Source organism: Pleurodeles waltl, chromosome 2_1, assembly GCF_031143425.1.
Source record: "Pleurodeles waltl isolate 20211129_DDA chromosome 2_1, aPleWal1.hap1.20221129, whole genome shotgun sequence".
NCBI classification, from domain to species: Eukaryota; Metazoa; Chordata; class Amphibia; order Caudata; family Salamandridae; genus Pleurodeles; species Pleurodeles waltl.
In genome coordinates this window covers 401825472-401844017 of record NC_090438.1, presented here as the reverse complement: position 1 = coordinate 401844017, position 18546 = coordinate 401825472, and positions in this window count along the sequence as shown.

The window sequence follows — 18546 nt, the reverse complement described above, 5'->3', positions numbered from 1 at the left end:
GTGGGGACAAGAACGCATATAAAATCACACTATGCTGATGATGCCCTGGTGTATGTCACAGACCCAGAGCGAGCGGTCCCCCTCTTGTTGGGTATGACGGACATCTTTGGGCAGGTATCGGGCCTCTGAATCAATTGGCACAAAGCAGCGCCAGAGCTACCCTGTTTGGGGCTGTCTTGGGAGACTGAGGCCCTCATTCTGACCTTGGCGGGCGGCGGAGGCCGCCCGCCAAAGTCCCGCCGTCAGGTTACCGTTCCGCGGTCGAAAGACCGCGGCGGTAATTCTGACTTTCCCGCTGGGCTGGCGGGCGGTCGCCTTCAGGCTGCCCGCCAGCCCAGCGGGAAAGAGGCTTCCACGATGAAGCCGGCTCGGAATCGAGCCGGCGGAGTGGAAGCTGTGCGACGGGTGCAGTTGCACCCGTCGCGTATTTCACTGTCTGCGCAGCAGACAGTGAAATACATTTAGGGGCCCTCTTACGGGGGCCCCTGCAATGCCCATGCCAGTGGCGTGGGCACTGCAGGGGCCCCCAGGGGCCCCGCGACCCCCCCTACCGCAATCCGGATGGCGGTAGGGGGGGTCGGAATCCCATCGGCGGCGCAGCAAGCTGCGCCGCCTTGGAGGATTCTATGGGGCGGCGGTACACTGGCGGGAGCCCGCCAGTGTTGCCGGTCCGACCGCGGCTTTACCGCCGCGGTCGGAATCCCCATTGGAGCACCGCCGGCCTGTCGGCGGTGCTCCCGCGGTCCTCCGCCCTGGCGGTCTTTGACCGCCAGGGTCAGAATGACCGCCTGAGTCCTTTACATATTTAGGTGTTCGAGTGATGCATTCCTCACAACTGCAATTTACTCTAAACATGGGAAGAGTACCGGAGGGCCTCCGCACCTCTGTTCAATTCTGGACCTCTCTTCCATTATCGGTTATGGGTAGAATCGCACTTAGCAAAATGATTGTTCTCCCCGGATGCCTGTATGTCATGCAGAATTTGCTCTGTGAGCTTCCTCTTTCATTATTCCGTCAGCTCGATAGATTACTATTATCCCTAGTCTGGGTGGGCAGATGATGCCGAGTCCGCATGGAACTCCTGAAATTGGACCTGGCTAGTGGGGGTCTGGGATTGACAGACCTCTACCTATATTACCTAGCGGGGTTACTACAGTACGCAGTCTGGTGGTGTGAGGACACTCCTAATTGGGAAAAGCATTTGTTGACTGGCACTGTCTGTGTGGACGACTCCCTCATATACTAATGGGGGGCTCCAGGGTTCCATAGGATACCCCCTATCGGGTAGAACAGGTTTCGAGAGCTTGAGAGAGTGCGGTTGTGCGAGTTCTATGCAGGGCTCCGTACACTCGCCTTCTTCTGCTATGGTTTATCCGGCCATTTGTCAAAGCGGCTGAGGTGATGGATTTTGCAAAGTGGCGCACAGGGGGTTGTAATAATGCGGGTGAATTATACTACAATGGTGCGTTTATTACAAGGGAAGAAACTGAGTCCCTGTTTGGAGTGGGCCGAAGGCAGTTCCTACAGTATGTGAACATTTCACGGACGGCCAGAGAGATTTGGGCGACATTTCCACAGGAGCCAGCTGAATCCCACCTCCTGGTGACTCTTCTTGAACCTGGTGGTGACCGTAGTCCTCTGTCCCGAACTTATAAAGCTCTCAAGGGTGATAGGCTAACTGGGACCCAGAGAAGCAGGGGCTGCAGGGAATCTGACCTGGGTGTAGCACTCACGGACGGGAAATAGAATAGAGCCTGTTCGCTGCGACTAGCAATGTTCAATTTAAGTTGACATACTTTTATTATTTGCATAGAGCATACCTGACGGTTATATGACGGAACACCAAATCTTAAACTACTACTAACCTTAACAACGAGGTCGGAACACCGACCTCGTCTTTACTACTAATGATTTTACCACGAATGCCTTAACAACGATATTTCGTTGTAAAGGCATTCCTGATAAAATCATTAGCAATAGGCACCATTCACCCTACATCCCTCACCCCACCCCCCTAACGCCACCCCAAAACCTAAAACCCCCTGACCCCCCACCCACTCCCCAAAACCAAAAACGCCCCACCCCCCCAACCCCACCCTAAAACCTAAAACCCCCTGACCCCCCACCCACTCCCCAAAACCAAAAACGCCCCACCCCCCAACCCCACCCCAAAACCTAAAACCCCCTGACCCCCCCACCCACTCCCCAAAACCAAAAACGCCCCAACCCCACCCTAAAACCTAAAACCCCCTGACCCCCCATCCACTCCCCAAAACCAAAAACGCCCCACCCCCAACCCCAACCTAAAACCTAAAACCCCCTGACCCCCCACCCACTCCCCAAAACCAAAAACGCCCCACCCCCCCAACCCCACCCCAAAACCTAAAACCCCCTGACCCCCCACCCACTCCCCAAAACCAAAAACGCCCCACCCCCCAACCCCACCCTAAAACCTAAAACCCCCGACCCCCACACCCCCTCCCCAAAACCTAAAACCCCCCACTTACCTGAGTCGTCACCTTGTCATCTGCGTCGTCCTCCTCAGCCGACTCGCTTGTTTGTACCTTAACCATGCATGTTCGTTGTTCAGGACATGCGTGGTTAAGGCACAAAATAATGAAGTCGTGGTTAAAGAAAGCGTTGTTCCGCTTTCGTTAACCAGGACTTCGTTATAAAAAATTCGGCATAAAGGATGTTTACCTACCTGACACCTCAACGCCTGCATAGAATACCCCCCTCAATACCTGACAGCTGTGGCCGTTGTGGGGCACCGTCGGCTTCATTTGATCATATGGCATGGGTCTGCAGCTCTTTCCAGCCCTTTTGGTGTTAAGTAGTGGAGGCACTCAGGGAGGTCACGGCTGTGCGAGTGCAGGTAGCAATGAAACACTGTTTGCTGGGCCTGCTCCCTGTCCCTAAGAAGGGTCATAAGATGGCGTACAGATTTGCACAACTGGGGCTTATCTTGGTGAAGAGGTGTATTACGAGTCGATGGGCTAGCCTGCACCCCCCGCTGCATGCTGATTGGCTGAGTGACTTGGCTGAATGGGCCACCGCAGAGGAGTGTCGCCTGCGAAGGGTGCGAGTGGATGAACATGCTGCCCGTGACTTGGAGCTCTGGTATGACATGATTAATGAGTTATCTGGTGTGCGAGAGAGGGAGGGGGAGGAACTCTTAACAGACGCTTCCATCTGCTTAGCTTTGGACATAGTTATTCCACTCATGGAATGAGGTTAGCGGTTATAGAGGCATGGTTATGAGTTTTGAGATATCATGGTGGGTGTGACTTCAGGATTGGCTATTGATGTGGGGGTCGTCATGAGTGGAACTCCTCCTCATCCTGGTCCCTGATTTGTATATGGGTTGTTTTACAGTTGCCCCCCCCGGGTGTCCCTCCACCCCCATGGCCGCGTGTGTGTGATGCCTTCGATCCTTCGATGTCATATGGGCATTGTTGCACGATTTTTTGTTCTGTCAGTGCTCACTATAATCAGTGTTTTATCTGTTTGATAGTTGTTGTATTGAAATGCACTGCACTAAATGTGTAGTGGTTGGTGCCACTAATCAATGTACCCAAAACGTTTGTGATGGTTGGTTCGACCTACACTAGTGCTATAAATGTTTATTTCTTTATGCCTACTAGGCAAGAGCACAATGTGTGAACCCGGGTAGAGGCCTCGAACGGGTACTGCCATTAGTTGGTCGACTGACTGTATTTTTCCTGAAATATAATATGCTTTGAAGTAGTGCATAGTTATATGTGTTCCTTTCTATGCATAAATAAACAAGTTAAAAAAAGTTAATCCTGACTGTTTTAGTGCCAAGGTACCAGAGGGTTAAGCACAAGTTCATTTAGTGACTTTCTTTAATTCACCCAGACAGGGATTGTGACTGTTGCTTGAGTAGGGTTTCAGCCCCTCAACCAACAACTCAATTTCTCATATCACAGAAGAAGCAAATGGGGAAATGTCTTCCACCATTAGTATAGTAATAGGAAGGATTTTTTTGTAGTCTACTCTCTTCTGGATGTAACTTTTTCTTCTTATTATGCAACCTTAAACCGGGCCCTTTTGCGTCAACAGAATTAGCAGCCACCTTTATGTATGTGAACTTTGCAGCAATCCCCTCAAGCATGGCCAAATATTGACCTTAGTGAATACCAATGGCAGCATTTTCCTCCTCCTGAAATCCACTCTATAAAACAATCACGGATCCCCTTATAACGATTAGCCAGCAACTCAGCCAACTGCAAACTAGGTAAAATGCATTCACTTGGGGGAAGTAAAAGTTGCAAAAGCAGACAGGCAGGAAATAGAAAATGAGAAAAAGTAAGAGAGGTAATCTATGTATCCAAATTAGTAAACTAAAACCATAGAAAGAAGTAATACACAAGCATGAAGGTGTGAAAAATAGACACAATTGTGACACAATACACACATTACGTGCACACATTTGGTGCAGGCCAAACGAACGCCACGGTTTATTGTACTCTCACCTGCCTAGTCTGGCCTGTTTAGATTAGTGGGCACTCCCCAAAACTTCAGCTTCAAAAGCTGAAAGCCAGTCCACAAAAATCACAAAATTCTCAAAAAAATTTGTAAAACAGAATTGTAGTTGTGACTTTTCGCTCAGCACTGCTACCAAAATCAATAATGAAAAAGATCGGCACAACAGATTCCCTTCAGTTCTGAATATGTTGTATATAGAGGAAACAAATAAATGAAGTGAGTAGAAATAGTAATATCCTTAATTTATCTGGCAAAATTAATTCTCATGAATAGTACTACAATTCATAATTTCATATCATATAGGAATCAGGCTCACAGCTAACTTGTGATCACTGATTTATTTCTACCTTTTATGTCAATTTCAGCCCTCTCTGTAGCTAATTTTTCAGATGCCAATCTTTAGGCTGTGGAATGTGTTTTGATTTCCCCTACACCTGGTGGATACAGATACTGGCAATCATGTTCACAGCACTGGTGACCATATTAGAACCACTGCGGTGGGAATTTCACGATTGTACGCTTCTCTGAGTGTGCAGTAAGAGGTTCCTTTTCCTATAGTACAAGTAATTCCTTCTGCTGCAATTTCTTATGTATCCACAGTAAATGTTTTTCTGACTGCCAAAGAAATAGTTTGTTGGTACCAGGTTGTACCCTAAATAAATTTTGAAGATGCTATCACTGAATTCGTTGGCACATATCTTCTTACATGTGTACATTACTTGACAGATAACTGTGCTGATGTAATCTTCCTCACATAGTCATGGTTGAGTACACTATATAGTGTTAGAGAATGTGGCCATCCCATAAGATAGTTGTACATCAACTAGCCGCCTTCATATAGAGCCAAAAGAGTAATACATTTACCTGAGATGAATATTACACATCCATAAAAAATCATGGGAAGCCAATAGGATATGTTGAGGCATTTCAACCTTATGTTTATATATTATCAAGTATATATTCTAGTTATTGGTAATTAACTGTAGTGTTTAATTCTTGTTGTCAAGAAAATCGCACCGTTTTGCAATATTGGGCTAGTGACTGGTCATTTATTGAATTTTTTTGTTTCTTTTGTTCATAAAGAATATTTTATCTTTGCAGTTTTCATATTAGTTTATAAAAAGTGTTAAAAATATGTAACCATTAGACATAAGCATGACACATCATCAACACAAACAATTAAAATCTCTCTATAAACCTTATTGCCATAGAGTTGAGAGTTGCTGCAGTGTGTAGGATTCTCTTAAGGGTTATAAATTTGGAGAATGGGAAGTCATGGAGCTAGTCAGTGCTACAATTCAGATCAAATAATACCAGGGCTTGAATAGCAGTTTTGAAGACACTTTTGGCAAGGAACGGTTTCAATGTCTTTAGAAGAGACAACTGGTACAGGCCACTTTTGTTTTCTTGGCAGTGTGTTCCTTGAAGTTGAAGTTAGTGTTCAGGGTCAATCAATGTAACATGGCATTCAGTGAAAGTTGGGGTTCAAATATGTCAAGGTTCATGTCATTGAGCCACGTTTTTACTGTTCTTGTTTGTCATCTTTGCAAATAACAGGAACTCTGGATGGATGAGTTGACCTTCAGGCAGTGTTAGAGGCATTGGCTTTCTAAAACAGAGGAGACTTTACAGCAGAGTTGTGTATCATTGGCATATTGGTTAATCTTGATGCTGTCATATGTGAGTAGACCACCTAAGCACTCCATATAGAGGTTGAAGACGACAGGGAAAAAGTGTGCCCAATGTGATGATCTCTGGCCTCCATCTGGCTAGTGACAATCCATGACTGTGAGCTATAGATTCCACCTCTGTATGACACAAGGGAAATAGCATAAGTTTTCTATTTATTTGATGCCATGGTCCATCTAAACACCATACCCATTATCTCTACAGTAAGTGGAATGTACATAATCAGAATAGATTCTATTGTTGCATGGTTAAAATTATTTACATAATCCACACACCACCACTAATAGCCTTGAGCTTTTTCAAAATTGTTGTGTATCCTGACTATCCACACAGGAGATCTGTAATTCTCGACTAGTGACTTATAAGACTTACTTCATGTCAATTATGAGTTGTCAGCATGTTTTTATTGAACCACTTCAAACTATCTGTTATTAAACACATATTGTACTTTTTGGTGGCACTCACCAAACAGCAGTCCGGTTTATAGTTGCTCAAAATTAAAAGCTATTTGAAGCTTACAACTATCACCAACTTACAAACTCCTGGTGGTAAATTATATTTGATTCTGTTAGTACTGAGATTTATGATCATGGTTGTTGGAAATGGCACTTTTTGCAGGGTTATCCTCAAACTCCCTCTGACCCCCTCTTTTTTTACTTTGTGCTGCGTTTCATTTTTGCTGGCTTTAGGACTCTGGGCATTTTACCACTGCTGACCAGTGCTAAAGTGCAAGTGTTCTCTGTCTAAATTGTATTGATAATTGGTTTATCAGTGATTGGCATATCTGATATACTGGTAAGTTCCTAGTACAGTGCACTGTGTGTGCTCAGGGCCTATAAATCAAATGCTACTTGCGGACCTGCAGAACTGATGTTGCCACCTACATGAGTAGTCCTGCAAACATGTTTCAGACCTGCCACTGCAGTGTCTGTGAATTCAGTTTTTAAACAGGCAAATGCACCAACTTGCCAGGCTGAAACCTTCCCTTTTTCTACATGTAATACACCCCTAAGGTAGGCCCAAGCCAGCCCCTTGGGCAGGGTGCAGTATATTTAAAAAGTAGGACATGTACTGGTGTGTTTTTCAATTTAGGATAGTAAAATACTGCTAAGTTTGTTTTTCATTATTGCAAGGCCTATGTCTCCCATGGGGTAACACGGGGATTGCCTTAAAATATCTTTTAAGTGTGATACCCCATTGGGAGCAGATAGCAATGTGGAGTTTTGGGTCTCTGAACTCACAATCTAAATATACAACTTTTGGTGAAGTTGTTTTTTGAATTGTAGGTTTTAAAAAGACACGTTTGGAAAGTGGGCATTTTCTTGCTTAACCATTCTGTGCCCTTGCCTGCCTGTGGAATACATGTCTGGGTCAGGATGACAGTTGGGCTGTTTGTGTATTCACTTTTGACAGTCACACAAAGGGAGCTGAGGTGTGCCCTGCATATCCTGATGGCCCACCACTAGGCTGATGTGTCTTCCTGAGCTAGAGTGGTGGGAGGAGCTGACACTTGTTCCTGAATACAGCTGTGTCTATCCTTATACAAAGCAGTCTCCAATCCCCTGGAGTGTGTCTGACGACAAGGCAGGGAAAGGCAGGGTGTTTTGCACTACAAAGACTTTTCTTTGAAGTTCACTACTTCCAAGACAGAAATGGGTATAAGTACTGGACCACTGACCCCGCAAAGTTAGAATCCTTCTGGACTGATGCCATTCTGCCAGGAAGAAGAGGCGGATGCTGTTGGAGGGACTGCCACTCTCTCTGTTGCTTTGCTGTGCTGGCCTGCTGCTTGTTGCTTCTGTCCTTCGGGTGCAAGTACTGGACTTTGCGTTCTACATCATACTTCCAAAGGTTCTCCAAGGGCTTGGACTGAGCTTGCCCCCTGTTAAGAAGTATCAGGGACACCAAAAACGTCATCCTCCAGTATCTGGGCTCTCTTGCTGGGAGTCCTGACTTGCCAAGTGGTGTAAAATCCAGTTCCTGGGCCCTTATGAGTGATTTCTGGTGTAACCAAGAAGAAACTAGCACATCGACTCTAGACTTCAGAAAGGGTGCCACTGTCTGACGCTGAACCGTGTTCCCCGCTGAGTGCAATGACCACAACAGATGCTGCAGCCCCAAAACTGCAGCAGTGCCTCCAAAGTCCAGCCATGACGTGAGTCCAGAATGCCAGGTCACAGACATCCTTGACACCCAACTCTGACTCTGCCGCAGCACCTGTGGCCCGTGGTGTTATTGTGACACCGCAAAGTCGATGCCTAAAGCCTTGACTTGCTAGATTAATCAATCCCATCTTCTCGTAAGGAACCGATGCCTCGCCACCAGTGCTGTAACACCTTCTCTGTAACTGTAAGGAACCGACTGCTCACCTCCCCTCCTTACCAGTAAGGGAATGACACTTCCCCTCCCAGTAGCAATAAGGAACCAATGCTGCACTGGCTCCAGCGATGTTTCACATCCCCGACTCTGTGCAATGTCTTTGTTTCCTTGTTTTCCAAGGTACTGTGCCTGGAGTCTGTGCACCTCCATGACTGACCTGCACTCCCTCGTGTTTGGTGTCAAACTTTTGGGAACAACTCTGTGAAGACGTCGTGATAACCCCAGTTGTGTTTCTAAGTGCTATACTAAGATTTAGGGGGTCATTCCCACCCTGGCGGTCTGAGACCGCCAGGGTAGGGGACGGAGGAAGCACCGCCAACAGGCTGGCGGTGCTTATGGGGCTATTCTGACCGCGGCGGTAAAGCCGCGGTCAGAAAAGGGAAGCCGGCGGTTTCCCGCTGGCTTCCCGCTGCCCCTGTGAATCCTCCACGGCGGCGCTGCAAGCAGCGCCGCCATGGGGATTCCGACCCCCTTCCCGCCAGCCTGGTTCTGGCGGTTTTCACCGCCAGAACCTGGCTGGCGGGAACGGGTGTCGTGGGGCCCCTGGGGGCCCCTGCAGTGCCCATGCCACTGGCATGGGCACTGCAGGGGCCCCCTAACAGGGCCCCACATTGATTTTCAGTGTCTGCTTGGCAGACACTGAAAATCGCGACGGGTGCAACTGCACCTGTCGCACACCAGCAACTCCGCCGGCTCCATTCGGAGCCGGCTTCCTCGTTGCTGGTGCTTTCCCGCTGGGTGGGCGGGCGGCCTTTTGGCGGTCGCCCGCCAGCCCAGCGGGAAAGACAGAATGACCGCTGCGGTCTTTTGACCGCAGTACGGTCTTCTGGCGGTTCCCGTCAGGCGGGCGGCTACCGCCGCCCGCCAAGGTAGAAATGACCACCTTAATCTTTAAAAACTCCTTTGTCTTGTTGTGTAGGACATATTTTTTCATTCTGATCTTTTTTATTCAGATAAATATTGGCTATTTTTATAAACTGGTGTGGAGTACTTTGGTGGTGTTTGCACTGTGTTAATGTGTGTGTATACAAATACTTTACACATTGCCTCTTAGATAAGCCTGGCTGATCATGCCAAGCCATCAAAGGGATGTTCAGTGGTTATCTTAGCTGTCAGACTCCCTTACCCTGACTAGAGTGAGGGTCCCTACTTGGACAGGGTGCAAACCACTACTGTTGCGTGGGCTCTCATTATCCTAAATGAGACTACTGGATTTCTAGGCAGCAGGATCGATAACGGTGTGGGGGACTGAGTCTGACCCACGTGTAAGGAACTCTGTCACCCTAAATCCGTTTTTTGCTCCGGCTAACTAGCAGTGCCTCATTTCTCCCACAGGGAAGAGATGATTGGGCAGCCGAGCGCATGACATCTTTGGAACTTCTCAGGGAAGTCGTGGTCACTCAGATCCAAACCAACTCTCTCGTTTACAGTATGATCTCATATACAAATGACAAAGGCAGTATAAGTTTTATATAATGTTTTAATAAAACGACTGCATTTTAGATAATAAGGCGTGAGCCGCAATAACCAGAACCATACAACACAGTAGGGTTGAAATAGTCACCAGGAGAGTAAAACGTAAGGACAAAGCTATCATCGTGTCTATTAGTTTCTACTCTCCCTCTGCTTGTTCTATTTCGAGCACAGCATGTTAAGCTTCTAACTTGTCTTTCTGAATCACTGGGGAGACATCAGCCCTCATACCTGAGCAAAGGCCTGTGATCTTGGTTCAGCATCTGCAACGAGGCAGTCAGCGTCTAGTTGTGGTTCCCTGGTCGGAATCTCCCTCTTGCATGTGTTGGGACAAGGAAGTGTTTTTATAACTAACATGTCAGCGTGATCACAAAAGGTCCCTACGCAGAAATGCCAAAGACTAAACTCCTACCACATCTATCGGTAATGTACCAGACTGTATCCTTGACTGAAGCACAGAGTGAACAGGAATGTGTTATGGAGAACTCCAGTGCTGAAGTAGGCTAAACAGTGTGATATGAATATAAAACAAGACCGTAAAACTGGTTATTTGAAAAATAACAGTACAAAGTCTAATAAAAAGTATTTAGAGCAAAGTGCACAGAGGCTCTAAGCTGCAAGCAAATGAATAAAATATATCCAGGGCAAAGTGCACAAAGGCCTAAAGCCTGAAAGCTAATGCGCAAAGGATACGTAAAACTAACCACACTACACTCTCCCCTTGTCGGTAGCAAGTGGTTCCAATAACATAAAAGTATGCCCTAGAGATAAACAATACCTAAAATATATATTTCAACAAGGTCAGAGGACAACAAAATCATAAATTTGGGAAGCATGTGACAACAAAGCCAAATTCAAAAAGAATGTAAATTTTCGAGAAAAAAAAAATAATCTAATCGTCAGACAGAAGCAATAGAAAGCAGGAGCTCCTCCACTTCGATATATGTCAATATCGGAAGATCCACGCCAAAAAGTACCATGGAGCAGGTGTGTTCTAAAGCCCCAAAACCATTCAGGGCGGCGCCCCGTGCCGGGCCTATAAATGAGACAATACCATCTTCCTCAAGGAAGGGAATCTCATAAACTGCCTCACGAAGCAAACGCAACCGTAGTACACAAGCCTGGGAATGAGCCCTAATCAGGAACATCAACAGATCAGTATCGACCATCAGAGGGCGCTGCAGTGAGAGACAGAGAGCCAGTGCATGTTCAAACGAGCACCAAAGGCACCGAAACACGGGTTGCACACAATCCAAAACTGGTCGGAATGACAGAGACCAGTCACACTCCAAATGTCCCAGGAGTGTTGCTCCAAAATGCTGCATCATGCGTTCACGACACAGCTGCGCCGACGGGAGAATCAATATAGGATCTCCTCGTGGCGGGACAGCCATTGCGGTAGAACAGCAGCAATAACAAGACTCCAGCCAATAAAGCCAAAGTAATCGGGAAACCCCCAAAAATGCTTCAGAAAATAGATTGTATAGCCGAAGGTATTAAACCGAATATGTAAGAGAAGGTGTGAGCAAAACCAACACCAACGGCTTTGAAAAAATGTGCAATTCCAGGAGTGCTGGACGCATTAAATATACGTCCCACAAGTTCACCAAAGTGAATCGGAAAGTTAGTATTCAAAAGGGACTGTATTTCCGCCGATGACCTTGCCACCTGAAGCGCGTAGGTCTCACTATCAGATGTAAGGGCCACATGCTTTTCAAACAGTAAAGCCTTCAGTCGACTCAACTTGTCGAAATTAACCTTGGAAGTAGCAATATGAGGCCAGATGTCCGCTACCTCCCTAATTTGAGTGGGGGGAAACAACACATTCCCGCAGCACGTAACGGCCTTGGTGACAACGACAACATAAACTATTCCGGCACGCATGCCAAAGCAGCGTTCGCTGTTAAGAACAATGTAACTGCCGTTAGAAAGCACCTGGAAAGTGTTTTTAATAACCGGGACTGGAACTCCCTTCAGATAACAAGCTAAGTTAGCAATCGAAGCGTTACACGCCCCGTGCAAGGACAGCTGTTTACAAACCATGGAATGGCTGACAGAAGTTTCGCATTCACTACCGCTAAGAAAAACCTCCCTCAAACCATTAATACATCTGTATAGAAAGGGAAGCTCCCACACCTCGTGTATGTAACTGTCTCCCAACCGTTCGTATCTACCCACCGGAATGTGCTTCAAACAAGAAGTAAATTGCAGAGTGGAGATAGGCAGATTAATTACCCCATTAATCAACCACTCAGCTGATGGAATCTCAGCAACCGTGAAAGGCAGTTTCTCCAATTTTTCAATATTTAACATGACATACGTCGCTTCCTTTTTTGCCATCAGCTGTTGTTGACGAGTTAAATTAAAGGAGACAAAGATCTCTCTGCCACGAATGTGCTGCCACGGAACACGACCTGCCTTCAAGGTTTGAAGAGTCCAACCCAGCTGCATGATGGACCGCGTCTGACTCTGCCCATGATATAAAGAAGACATATCTGATTTAATAATGTCTATAGCAGAGGAAACAATGCTGTCAATTGTGTAAACACGGTCAGAAAGGGTATGCATGCCATTATCCACAACAGATAAAGCCTGTATCAGGTTTTCCTGATCAATTTGCCTCAGCCGGGCTGCTGCCTCCTGTTGTGAAAGCTTCCAAATCTCATTATATACTTCGTATAAAAATCGTTTCTTCCGAGGTACCTTAGGTCCTGACAAAAAATCTTGTAAGTCAGTATCATTAGACAGTAACGTGAGATGTGATTGAACTGCATCCAGCGTCGATGATTTCAACCATTGATGACAAAGCTTTCCCACGCTGTATGTAGTTATGATATCAGCATGTTCTGGTGAAATGTAGCGAGGGTCTGCCCTACTAGTCCTGAACCCCCCTGAAGAGGTGACAAAACGTTGATGACACTTATTAGTGTCTACAGGCCATAATAACCACCCGCCCGGATGTACCAATGAAGTGTTAAGCGTACCATTCTGGACCCAGTGTGTAAACTCATTAAACATAGCATTAACATATCGCTGCCAATTGTTCAATTTGGAAGGGGCAGGTATACTAGGCAAATTTAACTCTCTAATCGTCGCCAAGCCCAAACAGCTAGTCTGTTGTACTGTGTCATTGAGGAAAATCATCTGCACAGGGATAATACATGCTCTAAATAACGTGTCCTTGCCTTGCATCTGCCAATTTTTCGTACCCCAGACACTTTTTAAGTCAACAGTCTTATACCAATATTCATACCCCTCAACCGAAAGTCTAGACACAAACAAATTTGAATACAACAATTTAGTATCGGTTAATAACATTTGCTTATTAGCATACAGAGTAACTTTAAAATAGTAAGACCTAGCATTTCGTTGATTATGCCCAGAAAAATATGCAAATTTATCATAATATGTTTTTGAACTCCCATGTGGAGGAGTCGGGCAATGTTCCCATTGCACATAATCAAATACTTGCTTTATGAATAAAGTGGTGTCCATAATAGTTGTAGCAAAACATGTCACCATAATTATCTCTAAATAGGTAAGCATCTTCATCGTCATAGACAGTATAATATTGCAATTCTGTCAGCATAGAATCTACTGTCTTCACATCCCAATGATCAGAAACAATGCCTGGTATAACAATATCATTCATTGATAACTTGAGAAGATACAGTATTTGAATCAATTCAGCAGGACCATGTATATCAAACATTACTTAATCCCACACAATCCCATCCGGAATCGGTATCGCAGAAATGTTTACATTGGACAAGTCTCTTCGAACCATATGAGACGAAAAATGTGGTTTTAACACCGTTTCCACGTGCTCAATGTCAGATCGTTCAGGAGGAAAATGACCATGTATTACTAGAAAAAAAGTAACCACAAAAAAAGAGTCATTACAGCCATAAAAAGCCACAAATAGTTCCAAGGAAAAACAAAGTATGTGCGTTTAAGCCAACAGAGCAGCTTACGTGGACCTCGGATTGAAGATAGTGAGGACGAGGATCCTGAGACGGCATCAGAAACATCAGTAGAATGTACAGCAACTTGATCAAAAGATTCCAAATTAATTGTCGTCTGTGGAACAATCGCAAGATCATCTTCCACCCTCCCCAAGGTCGGAGAGGAAACAGCATCGGTGCAAATCACCTGCACCGGGACTTCTTCCCCAGTAGTGAGAGGGATTCCAGAACTACTGGGTGTCCCTCTTGGTCTGCTGTGCAGAATCGGCCACATGTTGTAACTTGACATTATCAATGGAAACAAAGCGATTTCCTTTGGCCCCGTGCAGCGGCGGTAAAATTACAGTTCTCGTGCCGCTAACCCCTAACACAGGGACTGGTGCTCGATAAGAAGGACCAAATTCTTTCTTTACTGCAACCTTTTCACGCACTAGATCCCCAATCCTGGGTATCCAACCAGTAGGTGTTACTGGCTCATCCTTAATTCTTGAGGAGGCAGCACTCGCAGAAGAGTCACGGAATTGTTGTAAATCCTGCAAAACAGTGACACGATCATTTATGTCAAAAGGCGTATCCGCCGCCTCCACACCAGGACCATCTAGATCAGGAACATACATTTGTGTTCCGAACAGGCACTCATATGAAGTACGAACCCCCCGGTTACCTTCTAGGCAAGATATTAAGTGCTCTCTGTACTCCATACAGGTGGGCTAGCCAACCACGACCCGTACCTATAACTCTGGCCGTTAAGGATTGCTTTAAATCACGATTTAAATGCTCCACGACAGAATTTCCCTTGGGATGAAATGGAGACAAGAATTGGAGTTGGACCCCCAACGAAGCCATGGTGTCCATGAATGCCTTAGAAGCAAATGCAGGGCCCTGGTCCGAATGAAAAGCCGCAACTGCAAATGTATCGACAAAGATGCGCAAATCTTTAATAACAGTTCGAGCGTCAGCCGAGCATTGTGGCCAGACCCACACAAATCTGGAGCACGAATCTACAGCAACCAAAATATATTTGTATGCACTATCTGGTGTCAGCGGACCACAATGATCCAAGTACACACACTGTAAAGGTTTATTTGAAATCAGAAGGGGCGTCTGCTGCGGGCGTCTAGCCGACGAAGCTTTAATTTGCTGACAAACGTCACAACAAAGGACATACAGCTTTGTCTCTTTATAGAGACCAGGCCACCAGTAACGAGCCTGTAAAAGTGAAATCGTGGCAGCCACACCAGCATGTGCAGATGCCGCCCCCTCATGTGCTGCAGAAATTAATCGAGGTCTCTCAATTCTATTGGGCATTTCACGTACACCAATGCCTGGAATGTTAACAACAGCATTTAGCGCACTACTCAAGCAGTAACTATATTTAGAAGGAAATCCTTTAGGAAAGGGCATGCCATCAGCCGTAGCCCTTATGGCAGCCGAAATCTCTGTGTCTGGTTTGGAACTCAAAGAGTCACTGCGGCCACAGTGGCGACAGCCACTGCCGACTTCGCGGCTTCATCAGCCAAAGTATTTCCAGCAACGTGTATTCCAACGCGCTGGTGTCCAAGTGTATGTACAACATGGACCTTAGGAAGCGTTTCTTTCAGATCCGCAACCTTACCCCACAACAATTTGTGTTTAATGGTGTTGCCTTTAGAATCTCTGAAACCATTCAACTTCCAATAGTGCAAATATTCATTGAAAGACTGAACACAGTAGTAGGAGTCACAGACCAGCAAGGTTAAAGTCGCCGGATCCGCGTGCTCCAATGCTAACAATAGAGCTTTGAGCTCAGCCAGCTGTGCTGTACCATCTCCCAAGGTTTGAGTATAAGTATGTTGGGGGCAGAACACTTCCCCCTCCATAGTGCTGCTCACCACCGCACATGCAGCAGAATATTGTTGTTTAGTCCCAACCGCTAGTTGCGCAGAGCCATCGGTATACATGACCACCTGATATTGGTCAATAGGCAATGTGCCAGCAGGAACTGGGTATTCCATTTCATATTGAAGAAATTCTTGAGTCTGCAGTTTAGGGTCAAATATGTAATCTACATCAGTGGCTGTCAAATACGTAGCCCATTGTATCCATCGCGGGTGTAAGGCTTTCGAATTAGGAACACTCGCTTTTGTAACAGCCTCTAAGGCTGGAATCGGGGAAACGACAATGATGCGTTGTCCCTGGGCAAGCGGTCTTTCTTTAATCACAGCCATCTGTACTGCAGTGAGTATTTTCTCAGTTTGTGCAAATCGTTGTTCTGCAGCAGAATACAAGTGGGACTTGTATGCAATCGAGACTGTCTCACCCTCATTAAAGGTGACATATGTAAACCCAACAGCCCCAGGTATCACCCTGATAACTAAATGCGTTTTATTGTCCCGTGTGTGTAAATGTTGAACTGCTAAGAGATCAGTTTGCAAATCTCGTAGTATATATGTATGCTCAATCGCAAAAATCTACTCGAAAAATTTGGGCGAATCAACTCGTATAAGGGTTTTATACGCGTAGCATAATCAGGAATGTAAGTTCTGCCAAAATTCTGAAACCCCAACAATGACTGGAGCTTCCGAACCATATTAGGAGGCTGCAACTGAGCACATTTCTCCAAAAAATGTGGCGCTAAGCTCTTGCCCTCACTCGACAATTCATATCCCAGGAAAATGACGCTGAGGAAGGCAATCTTTGATTTCTTAAAATTAAACTTATAGCCAATTTCAGCAAACCCCAAAACAATGCGTGCTACACGCCTTAGATGTTGCAGAATCTCATCATCCGTCAAATATATATCATCAACATATGATAACGCTTCAGGGTCCAACTCGTGCAGAATTTCAGTAACATGAGCCGAATCAGTCCTGGGCTATTCTTATACCCCTGAGGCAAACAACAAAACTTTTTCTGAGAGCCAAACGCACTGAAACTGGTATAGTCCCGACTTTCGTGCGCTATATTTTGGCAGAAAAATCCATTCGAGATATCTAATGTTGTTTTGTATTTTTTACGCACAATATTATTCATAAGCGCTGCGCTATGTGAATTCTGTATTGCATATGTGCGTGTATGTCCATTTAAATGTCTGTAATCCACCACTATCCTATATGAATGGTCCGGTTTGGCAACTGGAAATAACGGATTATTCATCGGTGAGACACAGGGTTCAATTACACCCTGGTACTCCAATTGTGTAAGAATTTTACTAACCGATGCCCTTGCCTCAAATTTGATAGGATACTGCGGCTGCGGCTGAGGTTCACCCTTTATTGGAATTACATGATAAGGTGATTGTCTATCCCACCCCACGTTATTTCTATATAGGGCAGGGGCCTGTGCTAGAGCCCATGTTTTACCATAGGACTCTGCTAGTTCTCTCGGAACAAGTGGTGAGAAGGAAGGTGTAATAACCTCCTCGCCAACCAGACAGTCGCGAACAAAGTCAGGTGGCCAATCTTGTTCGGCCAGCAGAACATCATATGATTTTACCACATGGTCCTAAAAGATGGGGTGCACAACGCGGTCAATGTCCCCTTCTAATCGCAGAGTCACTTTATATACTCTATCAGGATCAGAGACTCGCATATCCGCCGTTTCGACTTGTATGAAGTCATCAGTTGCTTTCACCTCCAGATGCTCTAGAAGACTCTGGCGAACTATTGTGACCTCTGTCTAACAGTGCTAATGCCCATGTCTTGTTCGTCAAGAGAACTCTCTTCTTGAGCGGCATGTCTAACTGAGACTGCTGCCACTTTCTTCTTCTTAAATTGTTGTTTTTGTTGCAGCGGTTTCTCTTCTTGTTTAATAGAAACCTCTGTTGAGCGTTGTGAGTCCTGTCTCGGTTTCACGTACTCAGTTCTGCGCTCAGACCGCCCACCTCTCTCACTTCTCTTGTCCGAGGAGTCCTGAAAGAAACGAGATTGGCGTGTATCAGTATATTGATATCTATCAGGCGTCTTCAAATGATCCCTATTCCTGAGATTATACCTATTTTGCGGGGTCTCCGGTTGCGGAGACTGTCCCCCGTCTTTCTTAGGTGTTTGCTGTTTCTTTTCCCAGCGCTTTTTAGTACCCTCAGGTTGCTGCTGTTTAGCATTATCTTTATTATTTTTACCCTGTAATTGGGGTTTTTGCGGTCTAACCCCTAGGCTATCGCTACCAATACTGGAATATGTTTCTGCTATTATTCTCGGGAGTTCCCGTTCCTGATTAATCTGTGTAACGTCCCGAAGACGCATTCGCACTGCTAGTGCTACTGCCTCTCCCTTGAGATTACTCAAAATAATAGAAGAAACTGCGGCAAAATTGCCCATCAACTGCATGCCCAAATCTAAGGCAGGGGCAGCCCCATATTCATCTTGAATTTGTTTAAGTACCTCCGGTAAATTAGCTAATGTCGGTGTTCCGTGTGCCGTAGTGTAGAGCGCGGCAAACACTGTGCCCCAGGTATTACAATGATCCACAGTAGGAACCATCCCATACGGCAAACACATTGTCAAAATTCTATGTTTATCCTGAGGTCCCGTATGGGGAAATACTGCTTCCA